At 46.9% G+C, this 23,736-nt stretch overlaps 1 long non-coding RNA gene across 1 annotated transcript in view; it reads left to right on the top strand.

The window, feature by feature from the left end:
• The window catches only part of LOC135319721 (uncharacterized), a 28,928-nt gene extending 6,140 nt beyond the window's left edge, over window positions 1-22,788 (top strand). Inside the window, exons 2-7 of the long non-coding RNA XR_010378529.1 lie at window positions 2,105-2,164; window positions 3,326-5,617; window positions 6,326-6,455; window positions 21,132-21,247; window positions 22,037-22,226; window positions 22,430-22,788. This is a non-coding gene — a long non-coding RNA (uncharacterized LOC135319721). The remainder of the gene's footprint in view (window positions 1-2,104; window positions 2,165-3,325; window positions 5,618-6,325; window positions 6,456-21,131; window positions 21,248-22,036; window positions 22,227-22,429) is intronic.
• Window positions 22,789-23,736: the final 948 nt, after the last annotated feature.

Below are 23,736 nucleotides of genomic sequence, written 5' to 3'. Positions count from 1 at the left end.
ATTTGCTTGGTGTGAAACGTATCTTGAAAATATTTACATAGATACAAAGATTTGATTGGTGCTGCTTATGGAAGGACACATAATTAGAGAAATCACTCATCCAATGTCAGCTAAAATTAATTTGAGACTTCCTATAATATAAAACCTATAGTTACGTATCTTTTCCCAGAACCCTAATTTGAAATATTTATCTCACCATACAAATAAAAGTTATTATTCAAATACCAGTAACTGAAAAAGTAAACCTCCCTGTAACTGGAAAATGTGACATCCTCCTTGAATGCTTTTATACCATCCACAGTCCTCCAACCCTTCCACCTTCCAGCCCCAATAATCAAAGCATGTAAGGTGGAGGTCTTGGCATTCTTTAGATAAATTCTTAAAATATACAAAAAGTCTGCTGAATGTAAGGATAGAAACCAAGGAGAATGAATTTATAAGAAAAATAAAGGCTTTATTCATGTTTTGTTTGTTTTGGTTTGGTTTGAATTGGCTTGGGAGGGGTGCTCTGAGTGAGGCAGAGAAGAAAGAGGAGGAAAAAAATAGAAGACTGAGCCAGCAAGAGGGCAATGGAAGGAGAACCAGAACAACAGCGAGAGAGTCAGCAAGGAAGCTGGACAGGATGGTGGCAGGCTACAGCGTGAGGCTTGGAAATATCTGTAGAAATTTTAAGAAATGATATTTAATATTTAATTTAGTTTGTGTTGCAGTAATGTACGTTTTCAAGCTCCAAATCTTCAGTTGCCTGTTATGCACACAGAGGCTTCCTGGGAGCATAACTGTGGTACACTTGTGTGTGCATGTTCAAGTGTGTGAAGTAAAAAACAATGGGGGGTATAGTAGAAGTGGACAGATGTGTGTATTTTAAATGATGAATTTAGGACATTAGTAAAAATGGGAAGAACACAAAAAGAAAAACTGAAAAAGCAAGCAAGTTGAACAGGACATAATTGAATGCTTTTCTGGTGCCAGCCCCCTATGGAAAAACTAGCATTCAGTTTTGAGTTTTGATTCATAAGGGAAAACCAGATGCTATCACAGTGTAACCCTGCCTGTTAAACACTAGATAGATTGGCTGATAAGTCAGTTTTAAAATATTTAGGATGCTCACCCACCTCACCAGAATGTCCCTGCCTTCCCAGGGCCAGGGGGAGTGGCTGTGCATGTGTGTGTGGGGGTGTGGGTTAGGCTGAGGCAGGTGGGGCTGGATAACCTCTCATGGCTCTGTTGGTACCAAATTTCATGTTCAGTGTCCTTATTCAGCCAGATGTACAGTCTAGCTCTTCCACATTCTTTGAATACTGTGGAACACTAACAAAAAGTGGTAAATTTTATCTGGGTAGTCTTTAAATTCTAATTAGAACTGCATGTTGACTGAAAGGCCTGAAAAACTAAATATATCATTCTTTAACGAAAGGACAAGCTTCACTTTGACAGCTGGAAGTAGAGAGAGAATACGGAGGAATTAGCAAGACAAAAATTCATTTGTTTATCTGTAATTCCAACCCCCCGAGAGTCAAATATTTTTTTTTCTTGCCTACATGAATTACCACTAGATTTCCATCCAGAAAAAGATAGTATGTACCTATTATAACCTTTCTGTTCCATGAGTGTTTTCTGGGAATAATTACCTTTGAATTACCTTGATTATAGGCTTAAAAACAAACGCAAACCCATGGGTGTTCTCTTGACTGTTACTTAGTTCTAACTGTATCCTGCATTGGGGAGTTTTGTTGTAGAGAGCACACTCCTTGCTGACTGGTTTAAACATAAGGGGGCTTGCTCCTGGCTGTGAAATGGTTAACAGAATTTGGGGGAATGCTGCAGAAACTGATTTAAGGCCGAACATTGAGGTACAAGTCCTGAAGTCAAACAGCCTGCAGGAGAGGGTCCTGATGCTGAACAGCGCGTTGGATCGGGACAGCTCAGGAGCCTTCTGATCCGGAAGCGGTAGGAACGTGTGGAGTCAGCAAGCTGACTCATAAACTAGGAAACCACTACAATTTCTGGCTTCAAAACATACCACTGTTACTATGATATGCATGAATAAAATGGATGCATCTTGCTTAGTTCCTCTTCAGAGGTATCTTTCTTCCAATTCCAGGTCAAGAGGATCCATCTATTGGTGGAAATTAAATCATGCAGGGAAACTTCGGGGAGGCTGGTAAGTGTGGCCTTTACTTTCCAGCCTCTGCACACTGAAAAGTGGGAGGAGTTATGTTTTTGAGTGAGCCGGTTCTTGGCACACATATTCTTGGTTGCAGCCTCAGGAAGTTAGCATGGTAACTTATGCTGTTAATTAAAATATTTAGAATAAACTGGACTTACGAATAAAACAATAGAATAAAATTTGAAAATCCTTCCTAATACTAGGGAAGAATAGCATGTAATCTCAAATAACATAGATTTATAGTTCTCAGTTAGTTTCATACATCCTCCACAGGGACATGTGGAAACATCATCAGTAGTCAGAACGACTGGGGACCGCTACGGGTATCTGGTGGGCAGGAACAGAAGTAGCACACTGGACGTTTAATAAAATTTGATGCAGTGGAGAATTACCCTACTTTAAATGCCAATAGCCTCCTTCAGAAATACTGACACAGGTAATCTCCAAATAATTTTAATAAGCTACATTATCATCAGGAAAATTTGCTGACTTGAATAGCATCTATTTTTTTATTATTTCTACTCTGTTGCAGAAGGGCAAATGCCCAGGTGAATGTTTCCTATGTATGGAAATAGGTGAAAAAAGAAGCATGAGTCAAAGGGATTAATACTTTGTAACAAAAGAAACCATTTGCTTTTAGTAAATAGTGGTCCTCAGAGGATGTTCAGCTGACCAGCAGCATGAGCCTAGCTGGGAACTTGTTACAGAAATGAAAGCCTCTGTCCCAGACCTACTAAATTAGAAACTCTGGGTTTGGGGCCTGCAATCTATGTGTTAACAGGCCCTCCAGGTGTTTTTTGATACACTTTCAACTTTCAGACAACTGCCGGAGTAAAAGCATGGAGGAGTGAATGCTGTAAGAGTCTGGTGTATTTAGAGAATCTGAGTTTCCATATGTGATGAGTGTGTTAAGTGGAAAGAAATGTTTTACATTAAACTGGCCTGCATTGGATTGGGTCTTTCTAATAGCAGTTCTCCCCAGGCGTGATATCCCAGAAGATACAGAGGAGAACAGATTTAAGACATGACCCACACTGAGGAATTACACCAGAGAAATCTGGAAGTGGAGTGTACTAGTTTTTTATGAATGCTATAAAAAATAACCACGAACTTAAGGTCACAGCTTACTGATCTCACACTTCCCGTTCATCACAGTCTCACAGGGGCCTTATCCATCTAAAGTCAAGATGGTCACCAGGGCAGCAGTTCTCTCTGGCGGCCCTGCGGAGGAGCCTGTTTCCCAGCTCATTCATGTCATCGGCCAAAGTCGGCTCCTTGAGGCTGCAGGACCGAGAGCTCCGTTCCCACACTGGCTGTCAGCAGCAGGCCGCCCTTCGCTTCTCGAGGCCTCTGTCGAGTTCATGCATAAGGCCACCGTATCAGACCCTCTCACACTTGGGGTCTCCAGTTTCCCCTGTTGCCGTTCCTGTTCTGCCTCCCTCTTCCACCACATCTCTCTGACTCTGGCCAGGGAACATTCTCTGCTTTCAAGGGATCGTGCGGTTAGAGTGGCCCCACCTGCATAGTGCAGGTTACTCCCTTGTTTTGAGGCCTGTAGCCTCAATGACATCTTCCAAGTCCCTCTTTCCATGTAACGTAATGTACTCCCTGGTCCCAGGGACTAGGGCAGGGACATCCCAGAGAACCGTGCCTCAGCCTGCCGTGTGGGGAGATGAGTTCACCCGTGCCTTCAGCTCCACAGTAACTGCGCCAGGTTCTAGAGTGCAGAAAAGCGAATGCTGTCTTTCTCTCTGTCAGGGATTTTACAGTCTGGACCATGTAGAAGCAGATGAGGGAGTGAGAGAGAGAGAGCTTATGAATGAGACCATTCAATTGTAACGGTGATGCCTAGATGTAATCTTTATGTTAATAAAGATTAAATAAGAAGAATCTCAGGCAGCAGAGTTTCAGTGGCAGGTAGTTCCAGTCAGAACATCTGTCCACTTACCAGGGTCCCAGGTGGGGCACTTGGTAGCAGCTAAGTCCCCAGACTTGGCCAGGAGCAGGGAAGAGTGACTCGCGATCAGTAACCTGAACAGAGCCCAGCCTCCCAAAGGGATTGAGGCGTCCTAAGTGAAACTGGGGAGAGCTTGAAAATGGAGAGCGAGGCGGAGACGCGGTAAGCAGTGCAGCTCAGCCCCATGGCAGTAGGAAGGAGGAGGACACGGGTTTGGGGGAGCCACGCATGAACACAGGAGCTTCCCTCAGTGGTTCTGGGTGTCGTGTCTGAATTGGTACGAGAGACCTGAGGAAACAGTTCAGAACGGCGTCGTCCCTGGGTGAGTTTAGAAGCAGCACGAGCTTGTGTGCGAACCCCTGCCTCAGGTTCCAGAGCAGAAAAGCGCGGAGCCTGGGCACTGCGCCAGGAGGCCGGGAACTCGCAGAGCGTGCCTGTCCCTCGCTGCTGTCTGTGCCTGTGTGGGCTTGGCAATTCTCTGTCAGACCAGAAGCCTTTCTCTGTATTTTAGATAAAAGATGTAAAGATGGGGGAAACAACATTCCAGGTGGTAACGGCAGCTGAGAATTTAAGGTCTGGAGTATAGAAATTGTTTTTGGAAACAGATTCACGTCACATGGTCAATAGTAATTTATTGAAATCAGCTTTTAAGATGATTGTGGGCTTGATGTATTGGATATATTATATTAACTTATTTTCTTCCCTTCCTTTCCATTGTAATATGGATGGTATTAGTTTTTTTTTTTTTTTTTACAATAATCCTTTAGAGAGAAAATTAGGAGAGTTGGGAATCTTGCAACATTTTCAGTTTTCAGTGACTGGGACAGATGGCGATGTTAGCACAGGCCAAGCCCGGATACCTTATTTTTTGCCCTACTCACACACTTTGCTTCCTATATAGAGGGCACACATTCTCCCCTAGAAATGGGGCATGTTGTATGAAAATAAAAATAATTTTCAAAAGATGATCTTTTTCAGTGGAAAATAAAACAGCTGGAGTATCAGTGTATGCTTCCTAGTCTCCTAATCTTAACTCTCTCATTGAAGTGAGAAAGCTGAGGGAAGAGAAAAGATGTGTCCTTTTTACATGGGCAGATCTTTCCTACTGATGGAAAATGAGAGAAAGCAGAAAGCCAGAACATGTCTTCTGGGAAAGCCTTGAACTCAGGAGACGTGTAGCACCCCGGAAGCTCCTGAGAAGTAAAGATAAAAGAGAGGAGTTGATAACAGGCGACGAAATAGTTACATGTGTGAAAAGGAATTGCCTTTGAGATTTGTAAAAGTCACATTCCTAAGAATTTTGAGACTTCTTTTTCTAATGAATGAGTTTGACTTTTAAAACAGCCATTGGCATATACACACACACACACACACACACACATACATACATGAACACACATACATGTTGATTATTGCTTCTGTTTCCATTTTGTATTAGAAATCCCAGCAGAGAAGCAGTCTGTCGCTTATGACAACGTGCCCTGTCTCAGGTAACAGCGGGTCAGTGCTTAGTAGGGCGTTGTCCAGCCCTGGGGCTGATGCTCTGGTTTCTGTGCAACTTTGGGTATCACACAGCACTGCCAGTTGTGCCAGGGTGGCCCGTGCCCTATGTGAGGCTAGTGACGATGCTGTGTTTGATTGTATGTACTCACATTATGGCTTTATTGCCAATTGGGCTCTGAATCGTTACAGTATTATTTGGGGGGCACAAGACCGTGGATAACGAGGATGGAGGTTTATGACAGGATTTTGCACTCACTCCCCATGTGACTGACCTTCCATAAATGAGTTAACCTTCCCCTTGATTCGGCAAGAACTGCAGTCTGGTGGCTTGTGACAAAGCCAGCAGCAGGTGGTTTCCACATGAGATGTAGGATCCATATAATTTACTGTGTTTTCCTGTGAATCTCATGTGAATTAACTTTTACCTCATAAACCGGAGAGAAGAGAAATTGCTGAAATTTGTTATAAAGCACTTGCGTTAAAAAGTATGTATTACTGTGGAAATGCTAACTAATGATAATAACTATGGGAATAAAGAGTAATTGAAGGACTAAAATAGCTCACTGCACGCAAAACTGAGTGTGTTCTTTTAATTGTGCTAATATTATACAGAAAAAAATAAGTAAAGATTTTAAGATGGTATGTTTTATTCAACAGCCTCACAGACATAATTCTCTTGGGTCTTCTCATTTCAGATCGCCTCTACTAACAGCTTTCACATTTTCCAACAAGTGCATCCCGGAGCCGGGAGCGCCCAGTGTCCAGACCACTGACGCTTGGGGCAGGTGGGCCGCAGCTGCGTGAGACATGAAGATCACAGCTGTCGTGAGTTTATTTCTGGGCTTTCTATCCAGTTCCACTGATCTGTGTGTCTGTTTTTTGTGTTAGTACCATGCCGTTTATTACTCAGCCATAAAAAAGAATGAAATAATCCATTTGCAGCAACATGGATGGACATAGAGATTATCACACAGAGTGAAGTCAGACAGAGAAACACAAATATCACATGATATCACTTATGTGTGGAATCTTAACAAATGATAAAATTGAGTTTATTTACACAGACTCACAGACATAGAAAACAAATCTGTGGCTACCAAAGGTGAAAGGATGGATAAACTAGGAGTTTGGGATTAACAGATACTCTCACTACTATATATAAAACAGATAAACAACAAGGACCTACTGTAGAGCACAGGCAACTATATTCAATATCTTGTAATAAGCTACAATGGAAAAGAGTCTAAAAAATATATATATAAAAAACTGAATCACTTTGCTGTGCCCCAGAATCTAACACTGCATTGTAAATCAACTATACTTCAATAAAAAAATAAATAAAATGCTAAACACTTAATATTTTTACATTTTGTTAAATGCAAATTTATACATATTGACCTAGCCAAACTATTAAACAAAGGTGAAGCTATACTTTGAAAAAGAAGCTAGAGGTGAATTCTTGCCATATGTTTATTTTGCTCTTTAGAAGCAGAGAGGCCTCCTTTTAAACATTTTCTGTTGTCCCTCATGTATGTTCATTCAGCTATAGTTATCTCACCCACACACTCACTATTTAATTGTCCACAAACATTACATATCATTATTTAACTTGTTAATGTGACTCTTCATCTATGACCTGGTAAGCAACTAGAGGATTGTGAGACCACTGTCCTGGGTGCTAACTGACTGCTGTTGCCTTCATGGAAGTAGGAAGATGCTTGTCATATTGTATATCCCTTGGGAGAAAAAGTCAGTCACTCTTCATCTTGAACAATTTTCCACAAAACCGTTTGTGCTTAGCTTGGTTTATTTTATGTTCACTGTTGAAAAATCACAAAAGTTTAAAAACTATGAAAGAGGGTGCTTATTATGAAACAAATCGCTGTTATATGACTGCCTTTTTGCAAAAGACTATCAAATAAACAATATTTTAAAATAAAACAGCAAAAGAAAAAGAGCCTATTTTAAACCACACACACACACCCACACACTCACACAAACACTTCATGTGAACCATCCGGTGAAACAACAGCTGGAACGATAGCAGAGAATGAAAGCAACAAATTTGTTCCAGTTTCCCTTCTTATTCTACTCTTTGAAGTCAGTGTTTTAATTGGTTCCCCGACAAGGTGACCTGTGAGCTCCTGGTCAGAGGCGGTACCCTCAGACCACATCACAAATCCATGCAGTGGTTCAACTTTTTAAATGACGATGAGAATGGAACACATCTGTTCCAGCTTCCTGTTTCATAAAAGAAGATGAACAATTTGCTGTGACCTGAACGGTGAAGGAGTGACTCCGTTGCTTAAAAAGATCTTTTTCAGGAGTAAGCAAGTGAAATGGCAAGATTCCTAAAAGTAGAGAGTAAGGATTAATTAACGGATTTCTGAAGATTTGGCTGTGGCTGTTTTATTGTTGTTTAAGAGCCATTTGTTAAAACAGAAATTCCTTTTAGAAAATAAAAGTATTCTCTGTGTGTGTTTATATTATCATAACACTGAATCTTATTAACAAATCTTGAAGTTCCTACAAAAATGATACACGGGTTGAATATTTGAAAGGGAGAGTTCTTGGAAGAAAGATACGGGATTAGTTCCTGTAAGCTGGGGATCTAAGAGAGTGGTTGGAGGTAAGTATTTCCCCCTCTCCACTTTTCTAGGCTCCCTGTAGGACTGTTTCTGGTGGCCCTAGTAGTTGGGTGAATCATAAAAGTTTCTCTGTCATCCTCCTTCCTTTGGACCTGGTCATGTAATGTTCCAGAAGGTGGCTGAGCTGACTGCCCTGGAACTCCCAGTCAATTCTCAAAGGACCTGTACCTTGAAAGAAAAATAAACCTTTTGTTTTCAGCTACTGCGATTGAGTTTATTGCACAGCATAACAAAGTCCAACCTGATTAATACACGTGACCACCTTCAATAATTTCACAGTATTTCTAAGACCTGACTTTCCCTGAACATGTGAATGCTTAGTCAAACTATATGGACTTTATCTCATATGGAAATAGAGAATGATGAGGTGACTTTTTATTTGTGTATCCTTTCACAATTTAAAAACATTTCCACATATATTATCTCACTGATTTTGTAAAATAGTCCTCTTAGAAAACATGAGGAATTTATTACTGTTTATGCATTAAGAGGTTAAAAATAGTTGAATAATTTGCTATTTAGTCACAGAACCAAGACAGAAATACTCAGATACATTACGATTTGTTCTCCCTCTCCCTCCAGCACTCTCTTCTTCCAAATCATCGTAAGCATTGTGACTACCCAAAAGGTCTAAGTCATGTGCCATCAGAAAGTTAATAGACCAGCTCCTATAATGGGGAGTTATACAAACTAAAATGCACATTAGGATGAAATCTGTGACCACAGAGGGCCTTAGTCACACAGCCAGGATCCTTACAGGTACTAAAGCTACAGTCACTGATTTTGTGCAAGAAGGAACTAGTCACCAATAATCCATACTATGACTAACTTCTATTAAAAATATGGGAAAACCACCAAGAATATTGGTTATACAGTCCCCTCAAAAGTAGAGTTATATTTTCGTGAAATTAGGAGTATTGAAACCATGAAGTAGAATTGAGGAAGCTAGTTTTGTCATTTTTATTGGGGGGGGGGGGTCCCTGGAACTCTGCATTTCTGTGAATCCTAAGAGAATTCTTGAAAAATAGTAAATAATTACTGATTAGAATGGGGGTGGGATAAGGGAGCAATAAGAGGAATAACAAAAATACAATATAAGTATTTATTTTTCAGAAGAAAAAGAGGCAAAACCACAAATATAAGGAATCCTGGGCATTCCTTAACATCTATCATGCTGTCAAAATTGTATGAATTTTGCCTAAATGGGTGCTTAAGACTTGGTGTTCACAGGAAGTGCTTCCAGGATGTGACGAAAATATCCTTTGTCTTAAAAGGAGGGATCCCGTTAAATGTTTATAGAAACACAGTGGTGCTTCTGTGGGCAAACATCCCGTGATCCTCACATCTACCCGGGTGTGAATCTCAAAGCCTGCAGGTGCGATTTCCATCACAAAGTAAATAAGGAACAAATGGGGTTGTTAAATGTCAACGCTCCTAGATGAACCGCTTTAATCTTCTCTTCGAAGACGGTCTTAGGTTTTTGTTACTCGCCAATCCTAGTTTTTGAAACGGCGCTTCGATGGGATATCTCAGATTGAATATCAATTTAAGGTTTAAGATACAGTGGTATCTCATTTACCAGGTTTTTGTAGTAAATATGAATTATGCACGTGGACCATTTAAAGATTTGTGTTTTCCCAAATGATTTAGAGCATGGTCTTGCGCAAAAAAAGTCTCTTCAATTTAACTGTTCCATGCCGTGAATTACCTGTGTATATGTGGATGCAGATTAAGCTTTTCCATGTGAAGAGATTAAGAACCATCTCATTAATACTAGAAATCTCTACTCCAGTTTTAGAGCATCTGCACCTGTGCCTGCACCTGTTTCTTAAGGATCAGAAAGGGAATAGCTGATTCTTCCAGGTTTCGGGGACGTAAATAATAAGATTTTCCCTGACCTCAGCAGAAACAAGTTGTAAGAATATGGAACTCTGATATTAGCCATATGTTCCATGTCCCAGTTATTAAGGTTTCCTTCAGTACAGCTGATTAATTACATTTTTTTTTAAAGTCAGGCAATTGACACCTGTGGTATCATACATCCTTTGAGGCTGATGGACTGAAATCCACAGGATGCTAAGAGACCCTGCAGGGTAGGAGCAGGAGGGGGCGAGTACAATTCCCCGATCTGGTGCAGTCGCACCTTTTAATAACGCTTGGGCTTATGTAAATGTCCCGCTAAGGGGACTGAGTTCTGGAGTACAAATCTCACTAAGCACTGGAGGCATGTGGGTGACATAGTAAAAGGCATTTCTGAGAGCTCTGCTCTGGTTAGAGCTTCAGCCATCATAGTCTTTATTACACCCTGTGAAGACAGCTGGTGGACACCGGGGAGAATACAGTATATCTGGGTGTGAGACTACAGGCCCCCAGGGATGGTTAAAGAACTGAACTTACGCCCATCAGTGCTCAAACAGGAAGTCTAGTTTCCTTCACATAGTCAGTGTCAGTAGTTGAGAAGGAGACTGGGGAGGAGGCTGTGGTGTGCAACCCACAGTGAGTGTCAGTGGGAACACTGATGAAAGAGAAAGCCTCTTCTGAAGTTAAAAAAAAAAAAACTGCCTAATTCAAGTACTGTGAATACACTAATATATTTTAATTTAATAGTTCTAAGACAGTTATTTCCATTGTTAACCAGTGGGCTGGGAGTGTTAAAGGAAATTTGAAAATCTGAACAAATATTTCAGAAGTTGTCCTAATAACTCAGAGATTGAATTTGAAATGGCAACCAGTTTCTCGGACTTCTAATTTATCTTTCTTCCCAGGAAGTGATAACACCTTAAGTACAGTAATAAAGTAAATGAATTCTTAGTTTTTCTTCATCTCACAATATATGTGGGAGATGTTCTTGGTTGACAGAGTTATTAGAAGCAATAAAAAAGCCATTGGTGTCCAAAACTTCACTGTGGTCACGACTGGCAGAGCTACCATAAACTTACTTTTAATAAAACTCAGTTGTTCAATTTTCCGTATCAGTGAACAAGAACACTCAGCTGGAAAATGAAATTTATGTACAGTCTATCTAGATGAGATGGCATCTCTGTCATGAGGGGTGCAAAGGGCTCCGGAAAAGCAGTATGCAGATCTGGGTTTCAGTTCTTCTCTGCCTCTTACGCTGTAACTGGGACCCTGGGGAAATGCAGTACCCAAGTTCCTTGTCTGTAATGTTAGAACTAAGTTCTTTTCCAGTTTCATGAACTACGAAGATCTATGAACTATGAGTTGAGTGCTGTAGGGGTGTCTAGAGCTACCTGATGCAACCCTACTCCATACAGTTAAGGTCCCTAAGGTTCTAAAGCTTTTCATGTGAGGTGTGGACCGAAGCAAAGACATCAGTCCAGCGGGGGTGACACAGGGCCTGGGCACCCGTTCTTGGCCTGCCTGTGTCCAGTGCGAGTGTGCCTGGCCTTGGTCGAGGTGACCTGGTGGGGCCTGCACAGGCCGGGCAGCATTGCACGTGCATCCAGGAGCACGGTGGTCTCTGTCACAGGGGGTGTGGCCTTGCCCCAGAGCTGAGACATCTGCACTGTCCCGACAGAGGCATGTCCCACGCTCGTGCTGATGCACCGGCCCTGAGATCTTTACCTACCCCAGCCTCTGGCCCCTGTGCCCCGAGAGCATCTAGATGTCTTGCTGTTTCCTGCTCACCATGTCCATGTAGAAAGTGCCACCGTGAAGTGGCCAGCTGTGCAGTGTGTGCCATCTGAAACTCGTGCAGGTCCCTGAAGGGCGAGCAGGGCTGTTCGCTCCTCCAGGATAGGAGCTGAACTCCAGCCCCCATAGTGCCAGGCCTGGGAGGGGTGTTCCCAGGCGAGTGTCTGAGACCAGAGTCCACACGGGGCAGCCCAGGGTGTCGGCCGCGGTCCTCCTGCTTTTCACAGTGGAGACTGGGAAGGGGCTCCCGGGGTCTAGCGCCCTGAGCCCTGAAGTCCTTCGTGGTGGCTCTGCCTCCTGCAGCTCCTCCCGCGTGCTGCCTCGCTGGGGAGGCGAGGTTTCCAGGGGCTACACTTGGCCTGTCTCCCTCAATGTCTTTCCCCGAGACCAGGGGACTGAGGGGGCGTCTGGCAGCTGCTTAGTGTCCCAGCCAGTTGTGCGCTCAGGGGCCCGTGCAGTGTTCCCGGCACGCTGGGCCCCGGGCAGACTTACCGAACCTCCCCCCTTATGCCCGTGGCTGGTCATCGGAAGCGGGGCCGGACTTGTCGGCAGGACCCCGGGGAGGCCCCGTGGGCCGCCAGCCAGGGTCAGCACGCGCCTTCTGGAACGTCGGAGGAGACAGTTTGGGTTTGTGGGCCGTGAAGTCTTTGTAGCATCCGCTCAATTCTGCCCGTGAGGTGGGTGTGCCTGCGAACCTCAGAAATGGGCCGTGGGCCGTGGGCCGTGTCTGCTCCGATGGGTTCCTAGTCTGTTTTTGAAAATCCTTTAGAGAATTGTTTTCTTTAAAAACCTGGGGTTAGGCCAGTGGGGCTCTGCTGCCACCTAGTGGCCGATAATTTTGCTGGGTAAACTCACACCCTTCCATCTTGAGGGTTCTGCTTCTCTAAGGAGAGACTGAAGACTTCCAGAACTCCCAGATGGGGAGTGCTTTCCCCCCTCGCCTGAGTCTGGGGGTCCTGTTGGCCAACATCCTCTGGGCCTCCTTGGAGAGGCCCGCGTGCCCTTGTCAGGACCCCACTCCAGGTGCGGCCGAGTGTCTGCGAGCTGGGGGGTGGGAAGGGGCGGCCGGCTGAGCATGTCTGTCCATCCGTCCGTCCATCCGTCCACAGCTGTGGTCTGTCAACCTCGGCCTCGCCTGCACCTGCAGCCTCCCCACCTCACCAGAGGCCGCGCCATCCCCTCCGAGCTTCAGGCCGGCGCGTGCTCTCCTGGGGCGGCGGGCGAGCTGTGAGGACCAGGCCCCGCGCAGGGAGCGGCCTTGCGGGGAGGCCCCCGGTCCCGGCCTGCCCGCGCCCCTCACAGGGCCCCTCCGGCAGCCAGGCTGCGCGGGTAGTGAGGACACCTGTCAGACACGCCTGCGAGCTGGCAGGGCTCTGCACGGACACGGGGGAGCCTGGGCGGGGGCGCGGGTGGGGAGCGGGCAGAGGCCGGCCGGGGCCGCACCCGTCTGGCCCCCGCCGTGACCCGGGGCTTCCCTTCCAGGGGACTCGGGCTGACGACAGCAGGACATGGGGCTTCGGGTCCCTGGAAATGGGGGCCCAGGAGGTCCCTTCGTGAAGCTGAGGGGCAGCAGCTCAGTGCAGGGGTGTGGGGAGGACGGTGACGAGCCCCCCACCTCAGCCTGGGCCCCCAGGAGAATTCAGCCCTCGGCTGGCCCTCTGGAGGCTCTGACCCGAGCTGGCAGCGCTGGGAGGCGGGCAGAAGCCAAGGTCTGCACCCCACCCAGTCCTGCCGCCCGCTAGCCGCTGGGCTGGGGTCGTGGTTTGGAGCCAGTGAGGTCGGATGGAGAAGGTGTATGAGGCCCCCCGGCGGGGGTGGGTCTGTGTGAACCCGGCCAGAGGGCCCTTCAGACAGGAGGTGGTGGGTGACCTTTGCTGAGGATGGCAGCCAGCTTTCCGTCCCCGAACCGTGCCCAGGGTGCTAGTAGGCTTTTTCAAAAGCCCAGGGTGTCAGAAGGAGCACAGTGACCATCTGCTCCCAAGGCCCGGAACTCAAGGCAGCCCCTCCTCCCACCCACTTCCGAGGGGCCAGGTTTCTCAGCCAGTGTCCCATCCTGGAGGTGAGGTCCACCTCCTGTCCCAGCCTCACAGGACAGAACTGCCCTCAGCCCCACGTGGCGGGCTCCCCCAGGGGTGCTGTCCGTTTAGGCGACACCGTGTGGTGACAAACCCTCCTGTCTCTCGGGCTCCTCTGTGGTCCCTCCCTGAGCACAGTGTCCCTCGTGCTTGGTCCCACCCCACTGGGTTCCAGGCTGTCACACGGGCCCGATGTGCTGCAGAGTGGGAATCCCTACTTTCCTTTGATCCCCCAAAAGCAAGCCGTGGACCTACGTTGTGGCCAGAAGAGCCTCAAAAAAGCCTTGGCCCGGCTTCTCTGGGCGTGGTTCCAGTTGGGGGCTGTCGTAAATACAGCTGCGATGGAAGTTTAAGTGCAGGGCTTTATTTCTCTGGAGTAAATGCCCAACAGCGCTCTGGCTGGGCTGTATACTAAGTGCATGTTTAGTTTTATAAGAAACGATTTTTTCCAGAGTGGCTGTACCATTTTACATTTCTACCAGAAATGTGTGTGAGACCAGCTCCTGTTCATCCTTGGCAGTATTTGCTGCTAGCCCTGCTTGTTAAGCTGTCCTAGTACATACGTAGCGATACCCCTTGTGGGTTGAACTTGCATTTACCCTGTAGCTAACGATGTTGAGCATCTTTTCACATGCTTGTTGGCTACCCCTACATTTAATTTGGGGAAATAACCGTTCGTGTCTTTTGCTCATTTTCTAATTGATTTTTAAAAAGTGTTTACTGTCGAGTTTCCTTTATATAGGCGCGTACTAGTCTTGTAGGATTTGTGGTTTGCAAATACTCTCCCCCAGTCTGCAGCCTGTCTTTTCATTCCCTTAACAGGGTGTGCGGCATAGCAAAAGTTTTTAATTTTGATTAAGTCCAGTCTATCAGTTTTTTTTTTCATGGGTCATGCTTTCTGTGTCAAGTCTAAGAACTCTTTGCCCAGCCCCAGGTCCTGAAGATTTTCTTTTTTTTTCCCCCTAAAAGTTTTGTAGTTTCTTGCTCATTTTATCTGTGGCCCATTTTGAGTTAGTATTTGTGGAAGGCATGAGACCGAGGGCCAGGGGCCTGTGTCCCAGCACCTTTCATGGGGGTGGACCTGCTTTCCACCCTGTCGGAGCCGAGCCACCTCTGGTGGGTCTACTTCTGGGTTCTCTGTTCTAGTCCACTGACCTCCGGGTCCCTCCCGATGCCAGCACCACACTTGAATCCTGTAGCTATAAAATGAGCCTTATTATCAGACTGAGGGGGTCTTCCTGCTTTATCCTTCTCTTTCCATGTATATTCTGGAATAAGTTTATGTCTATAAACCGCGCTGAGACTTTGGTAGGAACTGCATTGAGCTTGAAGTTGAATTTAGAGAAAAATGACATCTTCACTGTGTTGAGTCTTCCAATGGCTGTCATGTCCCTCCATTTATTTGGGTTTCTTTGATTTATTTCATTAGCATTTTGCAGTTTTCAGCATATGGATCCTTCATAAGTTTTGTTAAGTATGGACCTGAGTATTTCATTGTATTTTGAGTGATTTTAAATAATATTCGTTTTAAATTTTGGTTTATGTGTGCTCACCATTAGTATATAGAAATGCAGTTAATTTTGTGTATCTTATATTCTACACCATTATGAATGCATGTATTAGTTCTAGGAGTTCTGTTTTGTTTTATAGATTCCTCGAGATTTTCCTGGTAGAAAATCAGATCATCTGCAAATAGAGATGCTAGTTTTCTTTTTTCTTTTTCAGTCTATCTGCTTCTGATTTTTTTCTTGCCTAGTCCAGTGGCTGGAACTCTGAGTGGCATGCTGAGTAAGTGGTGGTGGTGGATGGCCGAGCTCACCCCAGTCTTAGGGGAAGCGTCCTGTCTGCCACTGTCACGTGTGATGCTCGCTGGAGGTTTTTTATAGACGCTGCCTAGCAAGTCGTGATCATTTGCCTCTGTTCTTAACTTGCTGGTATTTTTTTAAATCATGAATTAGGTGTTGAATTTTGTCAAATGCTTTTTAACACATCAGATTGTATAACCGTATGGTTTCAATGCTTCGGCTTGTTGACATGGTACATTAAATTGATTGAATTTTCTTATTGTGGAAGCAGCATTATATATCTGGATAAATCCTACTTGTCCATGGTGTATAATTCTTTTCTGCATTGCTGGATTCATTTGCTAATTAAAAAAACTTTTTGATAGGGGGGATGGTATAGCTCAGTGGTAGAGTGCATGCTTAGCATGCACAAGGTCATAGATTAGATCCACAGTACCTCCATTAAATTAAAAAATTTATAAATCTAATCACCTCTCCCCCCCAAAAAAAACAAAAAAAAAGTTTTAAAAATGAAAATCTTAAAAAAAAATTTTTTGGTCTATTTGTGTTGATGTTCAGAGAGAAATTCGTCTACATTTTTCTTTTTCTCTACTGTCTGATCTCTGGTTTTGGTATCAGAGCAATAGCAGCCTCACAAAGTGGGGGAAGGGCGCCTCAGTCACAGCTGTGGGGTGGTGGTCCCGGCGGTCCCATCCCTCCCTAGGCTCCCTGGTACCCCGGGCAGAGGGAGGAAAGCCTTGTCACTGCTGGGTGGGAGCCTGCTCTGATAGGGGCACTAGCGAGTGTGAGTGTACGTGTCCTGTGTGTGTGTCCTGCCAGCTTCACCTGAGAGGGCAGAGTTGTCAGAAAGCTTCCTGGCTTGCTAGGTTTCCTGGTCCCAGTCCTTTGCCAAGAAAGAGACAGACAGAGAGGTGGGCGCTGTTGGTCTGGCCCGGGCCTCCCTCCTCTGATTAACCCCTGGTGGGCCCTGCAGGCGCGCCGAGGCCCCCCTTGACTACACATGAAGCCTCCCTTCCCAGGATTATCTCAGCATCTCCTGAACTCTCTCCTGGCTTCTCACCCTCAGCCTAGACTCCATGCCCCCAGCCAGACTAACTGCTGGTGCTAAAACATTGTGATTTATCCAAACTCCCTCACAGCCCTGCCTTCTGCAGACTCTACCTGCCCCCCTTCTTAAAGTGTCCTGCAGCACCCTCCACCCGCAGGCCCTGTCTCTGCTCTAGATCCACCCTCCGCTGCTGCGGTGCCGGTGCCGGACAAGTCCAGCCTCTGGGCGCAGCCCGGCCTGCAGGACCCCGGCCTCGCTGGGAGCCGCTCCGCCGGCGCGCACGTGCGGGTGTCCGCCCTTCTAAGCGCTTGCGGGGCGCGACTCGCATCGCGCTGCGCTGCTTTTGTTCTGACCAGGACCCAGGAGAGGGGATGCGCCCGCCTTGGGCGCCCCTCCTTTGAAACTGATTCATGGTGGCGGCCGGCTCACAGGACGCTGACAACCACTGCTCCTGCTGTGATGAAGAGGGTCGTGCTGAAGGGGTGGGGTGGGGAGTGCCAGAGAGCGGCAGCAGGGAAAGGGAGTCTCAGGCCGCATTCTCTCTCCTCTGTGGCCTCGCTTCCCAACAGGGGTTGAATTTTGAAAAGAGAGTGCAGAGCCTTTCCACTCCAAGATGGACCCCTCACTCACATATCGCTCCACGGGGCTGTCGGTGACGTCGGGAGAGGTGGCTCATTGCACGGAGTCTGTACGGCACACCCCCTGCCGGGTTTCTGGCCTCCTGGTGTTTCTTACCAAATTTAATGACATAGGGCTAAGTATTTAGTAAACTAATTCCCTTCGCGTGTTTCTAAAGTGATGTAAATTTCAAATAGAATGTTCTTCGGTTAGTTAATTTCTGGTTTCCTTGCATTGTTATCAGAAACTGCGGCCTGCACTATTTCTAGTTTATGTGACTTACCGAGAGAGGTGGTCCTGTCTTAGGGAAGAGCCTCTGGGGAGAAGGGGCGAGAGGTCTCAGGCTCCTGCCCTTTCCCTCCACGTGGGGCTCCTGTGTTAATGCTGGCGGTTCGGGTCCTAAGTGAGTCTCCCTCTTCTGAGAGGGAGCCTTCATTTGGCCATGGGTGCGGGGTCCTGGGGCCCAAACGCTCCCTTACAGACAGTGTGAGCTGTTACTCCTGTTTTTATCCATCTCCCCGCATCTGCGCAGCCGCTTGGGCCCCAGGCTCTGCTCTTTCTAGAATTGCTCCCCCACCCCTTCCTGGTGGCTCCGCCTGGTAGAGGCTTCAGCTTCATTGTCTTTGCTCCTTATTCCCTGCGTATTCATCCACTTTCCAGATCCCAGTCCCGTGTTGACAACTCTTGTTTGTTGTTCTCTCTCCTCTCCGCTTAGTGCTTGTGGGTTTGTGCCATTTTATTTTGTGTGTCATTTTGGTGCAGTTTCTGTAAACGCCTGCTAATTCTGTGATGTTTAATACAAGGTTTCTTCCGTTCCTTTTTTAAACTTTTGAGTATTTACTACCTTTGTTCTTTTTAATTGAAGTATAGTTGATTTACAATGTTGTGTTCAAATGTACAGCAAACCTATTCAATTATATGTGTACACACATGTATATTCTTTTTCAGACTCTTTTCCATTATAGGTTATTACAAGATATCGAATATAGTTCCGTGTGCTGCACAGTAGAACCTTGTTGTTCATTTATTTTATGTATAGTAATATGTATCTTTTAATCCCAACTCCCAATTTATCCCTCCACCATTACCTTTGCTTTTTAAATTGAGTATAGTATAAATTTCATACCTTAGAAGTGCACATTTTCGTAGTTTTTAACAGACTCACCAAGGTGTGCTACCACCAGCACGATCTAATTACAGAATATTTTCTTCGCCCCTAAAGGACCCCACACCCATTATCAGTCACTTGTGTTCCCTCTCTCCTCAGCCCTGGGGACACTGGTCCACTTTCTGCCCCTGCAGGTTTGCCTGTTCTGGACATTTAGCACCCGTGGGATCACACATATGTGACCTTCTGTGTTGGGCTTCTTCCCCTGAGCTGAATGTTTTCCAGGATCATCCGTGTCATAGCCGCGTCAGCGCTTCCTCCCTTTTTGTGGCGAGGAACATCCCGATATAAGGGACCCCCGCACGTGGTTCATCCATTTGTCGTTGGGAGGTGGACACTGGGTTGTCCACTTCCTGACCGCCGTGGACGGTGCTGCTGGGAGCGTCCACGTCAAGTGCGGATGCAGACAGGTGCCTTCAGTTCTCCTGGGTCTGTGCCTGCGAGCGGGGGCTGGGTCATGTGGCGGCCTTCGGGGTAACTTTGCAGCAGCTGCCAGACTGTCAGTGGTTGTACCACTTTATAGTCCCACCAGCAGTGTCTGAAGATTCCAGTTTTTTCCCATGTCCTTGCTGACATCTGTTATTTTCTGTTTCTCCTTACTTTTATTATTATAAGTATTATCACTACTGTCGCCATCCTAAGTGGGTGTGGTGTGATGTCTCATTGTGGTTTTATTTGCATTTTTCTTTTCTATTCCTTATTCTATTTTTCTGTATTTTTTTTCTTTTAAAATCCCAGTGTTTTATCTTTGTTTTGTTTTTCTTTTTTGGGGGGGGGAGAGATTAGATTTTATTTTTACTTATTTATTTTTTTTAACGGAGGTACTGGGGGTTGAACCCAGGACCTCGTGCATGCTGAGCACGCGCTCTACCCCTGAGCCCCACCTTCCCCCTTGCATTTTCCTAACGACTAATGATGCTGAGCTGCTCTTCCTGTGCTTATGGGCCGTTTCTATACTTTGATTAGCCAAATATGTCCTAAAATCTTTTGCATATTTTTAAATTGTTTTTGAATTGCTGAGTTGTAGAAATTCTATATGTAATAGTCTGAATACTAGTCCCTTCTCCAGTATACAATTTGCAAATACTTTATTCTGTTACATACATTTTATTTTCACTTTCTTGTTTGTGTCTTTTGATGCACAAAAATTGTTATTTTTCAGGAAGTCCAGTTTATCTGTGTTTTTGTTGTTGCCTGTGATTTTTGGTGTCATATTCATGAAATCGTTGCCAAATCCATGAAGATTTTTTCCAGTGTTTAGTTTTAGCTCTTGAGTGTATGTCTTTGATCCATTCAAAATTAATTTTTGTATGTGGTATAAAATGAGACTCTAAGTTCATTCTCCTGTGTGTGGAGATCAGTTTCCCCAGCACCACATGTTTCAACGACTGTTCTTTTCTCTTTGACTTGTCTTGGCACCCTTGCCGAAAGTTCTTCCATTGCTTTCGGATGAGTTCCCACTCATGATCTTAAAGCCTCTCTGATCCTCTGATCAGTAACACACTAAGCCTAGTCCTTCCCAGCTGTGTCTTCCCAGCTGAGACCCCATGTGCCCCTGTGAAGGGGGAAGGCTTTTACTCAATGCCATCCCTCATGACATTTCCTTATGTGTTGTTTTTTCTCATTTATGTCATTTTGAGCCTCACGCATTACATGGGCAAGATATGTTAGCTTGAAACAGACTCGGTCAGCGATGTTGTTTATTGCCTAAAGTGGTTACCTGACTGGCATGGAGGAAGGCAGTGACATTTCACACGGGCTTCTAATTATTTTTGGTGCTACAACCTCACAGTTCCAAATGTTGGACACTTTGTAAAGAAGCCTGGTAAGACGTCCATAACCACGAGGTGCAGAGGGTGTAAGCATGCACCGAAAAGCAGACTTAAACGCAGCAAAGAGGGGAATGTCATAAAAACAAATTCTTGTACCTGGGGATTAAATTTCCTGTTTGGGTAACAGATGTGAATTTAGAAAGTGAAATGTCAGGAAACTTGGATCAAGGTGAAAATGATGCATTCTGGAAAAAGATGACATGGACAGAGTTGCACGTGGAATGGAAGGGTCTGAATGACACGGTTAGACTAGCTGTGAAAGAGGAAAACCAGCAATGTATTTAAGTTAATATATAATTTCATAAATGTTATTTGAAAATCAATATATGTACATATATAAACGTACTAAATATTTTAAGTAGAAAGTTGACTGTTTCACTTATATTCTCAAAAGTCTTTATAGCTTTAACAAAAAACTTCCCTTGGACTTCTCATCTTTGAAATGGGTGACGCCTCCGTGTCTGCAGCGCGGCCCCTCGGGCGCAGGGCAGCTTCCGGGGAGCAGCTCTGTCTGGCCTCCGGCCTCCACCCGCGTGCACCCCGCACCCGCGTGTGTGAGGAGTGCGGCTGCGCTGCGTGCGGGAAGGCAGTTGTGTCGCAGCTCGGCCCGGCGGGACGAGGTCGCAGCTTGGAAGCGTGTTTTTGTGCCTTAGGTAGGCGGGCTCCTCCAAGTCACCAGTTCCGGCTGTGATGCTCTGAGTTACGATGCGTCTGAACACATGCCGTCCAGGGACTTGCTGTGACTCGGAGAGCGTGCTTATGGGGGAAGGTGAGTGCCTGTGACCTGTGTTGTTCGCGTGTTGTTTTCCAGGAGTGTGTGTGACAGAGTCAAGCTCGCCCTTGAAAGTGGAATATGTTCCATGTGGCATGACACTGAGTTTTACCCTTGGGTCCGTGATGTGGTGTCAGCTGGGAGCAGCGCTTTGAAGAGAAGACAGACCCTGGGAAGGGAGACCATAGCAAGGAAAGGAAGCCGACACAGTGCTGGGGTCCTGCGGGAACCTCACTCCTGGGCGGCTCTTGAAAGTCACCTGTAGTCGAGTTAGAGTTTGAAGAAGCAGGTCCAAACTGGGGCAGAAATGTTTCTCCGTGGCTTTTTCCCTTGAACTTTGAGGAACGTGGATGCCTTAGAACCGTGTCCCCCTAAGTGTTCCCCAGTTTTAGTCCCCAAGGTCCTCATCCCGCCATTTTGCAAAGAAGCCGGGTAGGGGTCTGAAGAGCTGGGCCTGTTGTTCTGTAAGTGAGGACCAGCCCCGTGCAGGGCCCCGAGCTAACTCTGCCACCTGGCCTGGCCCTGCTGACTGTCCTGTCACGTGTGTGTGGGTGCAGGAGCCTGTGTGCACGTGTGCAGGAGGTGTGAGCGTGTGTGCAGGAGGTGTGTGTTCTGTGTGCCGCTTGGCATTCCAGCACCCTGAGGTCCGAGTTCTGTCTGCCGCCTCCCAGATTCCGAGGCTGCAGCACTTAAGTTCTCTGGTCTCAGTTTCTCACCTAAATTAACAATCAGGGTTTACCTGAGCAAACACACTTAGCAGGAAACTAATTTTATTGCCTCCCCCAGGCGATCTCCCTCGGCCCTCCTCGGATATGTCAAACGGAGAGGGCCGCGCGGAGCTGACGCCCAGGCGACCCCACAGGTGCGCCCCCGCGGCCGCGCCGCTGCAGGACCGGGGTCACCTGCGTGCTGGGCAGCCTTGCGTGTGCCCCGCCCACGTCACAGGTCCCTACTGCCAGCAGGACCAGAGGCACAGGTAGGCGTGGGGTTGAGCTGGCTGGAGCGGGGGGGTGGGGTGGGGGGGTGGGGTGTGTGTGTGCAGTGGGCGGGACCAGCAGTGGGCTGGGGGCGGGGTGAGGGGGGAAGTGCAAGGGGCGGGGCCTGGGTGAGGGGCGGGGTGCTGGGGCGGGGCCGGGGCGGAGCTCCGGCCTCTCTAACGCCAGGCCTTGGCCTCCTCAGCGAATGCGGAGACCTGGTGTCCGGATCCTGGACCTTCTGCGGCTGCCGCCCCTGCAGGCGCGTCTTTGAGGCCCTGCACTGCCTCCCCAGCCAGACACCCGGCCGCTGCTGTAAGCGGATCCGCCTCCTGGGCTCACAGTCCACACACGCATGCAGTTGTTCCTTTATAATACAGATCCATAGAAATCTGCCTGTGCCAGGAGACACAAGAATGAGCAATCTGGGTCAGTTCATCCCTAGGGAAAGTCACATTCGCTGTGAATCACAGTTATTTTTTTTTAATATCAGTATTACCATTAAAAAATTTATTCCTAAATTTCCCACATCTCAATTACTGGGTTTCAACGTGATGTCCAAACTGTGTCCTTATGTGTCCTTTACAGAGAGCAGAATTTGGGCCACGCACAAGCTGGTAAGCAGAGCCACCCCAGGCAGACAGGTTCCCTAAAATAATCTCTCTGTCGGATTTCTCTGCACTACATCAACACCATGTTCTCAACTGTGACATGCGAAGGGCACCCTGCGGCAGGACGGGAACAGGCCTGGATGGCCAGGCGCTGCCCTTCAAGGCCACCGCGTCCGTGCCCCCTGGGAAGGAAGGTGCCTTGTACCCACGGCTCAGGCCTGCCACGTAAATAGATAAAAGCCAGCGGGGTGTGGAGAACATGCGGGGTGAACACTCATTTTGTGAAGATTCTCAGCAGTTTCCAACTCAATGCAAATGTCTCCCTTGTGAAACTGAGTAAGGAATATGGATTTCCTAGGTCCGAACACAGCCGCTCTGCTGAGACGGCGTCTGGGGCAGAGCCCAGGGGCACAGGTGAAGGAGGCACAGAGCTTGCACCCCTCGTCCTTGCTCCGGCCCCTATTCAGTAAGCGCTGGCCGGGGCAGCGGGGAGGGGCACAGCTGACGGCAGCACAGCCCTTCAGCCCCCTTTGTTAGCCCTGGGCCTTGGGGAGCCCCTCCTCCAGCTCTCCTGTTCCTCCCTGCACTGCAGTCAGCTCTGGGCAAATCCCACAATCTAAGGCACACTTAATAGTAGCAGAAGCCTCCAGTCCCACTTCGCATCCCCTCGTGCACTGTCCCGACCGCAGTGGAGGGCAGCTCTTGTGGGGTGGAGCCCTTCAAGCCACCTTCCTGCCCCCACCGTTTCGGGGGGATGCCCTGGGTGGGCCATGAATGGAGGACACAGTTCATGAATGTTCAGCTTTAAAGCCACCTTCCCACCCCTCCTTCCCTCTTCTGCCCCCTTGGGGAGGATTAGCAGTCTAGGGACGCTCTTAATGCGGATGCAGCCCTTCAGCCC

This window comes from Camelus dromedarius, chromosome 31 (assembly GCF_036321535.1).
Source record: "Camelus dromedarius isolate mCamDro1 chromosome 31, mCamDro1.pat, whole genome shotgun sequence".
NCBI classification, from domain to species: domain Eukaryota; kingdom Metazoa; phylum Chordata; class Mammalia; order Artiodactyla; family Camelidae; genus Camelus; species Camelus dromedarius.
Note: the sequence above shows the minus strand (reverse complement) of the source record. Positions and strands in the feature narration are given on the sequence as shown.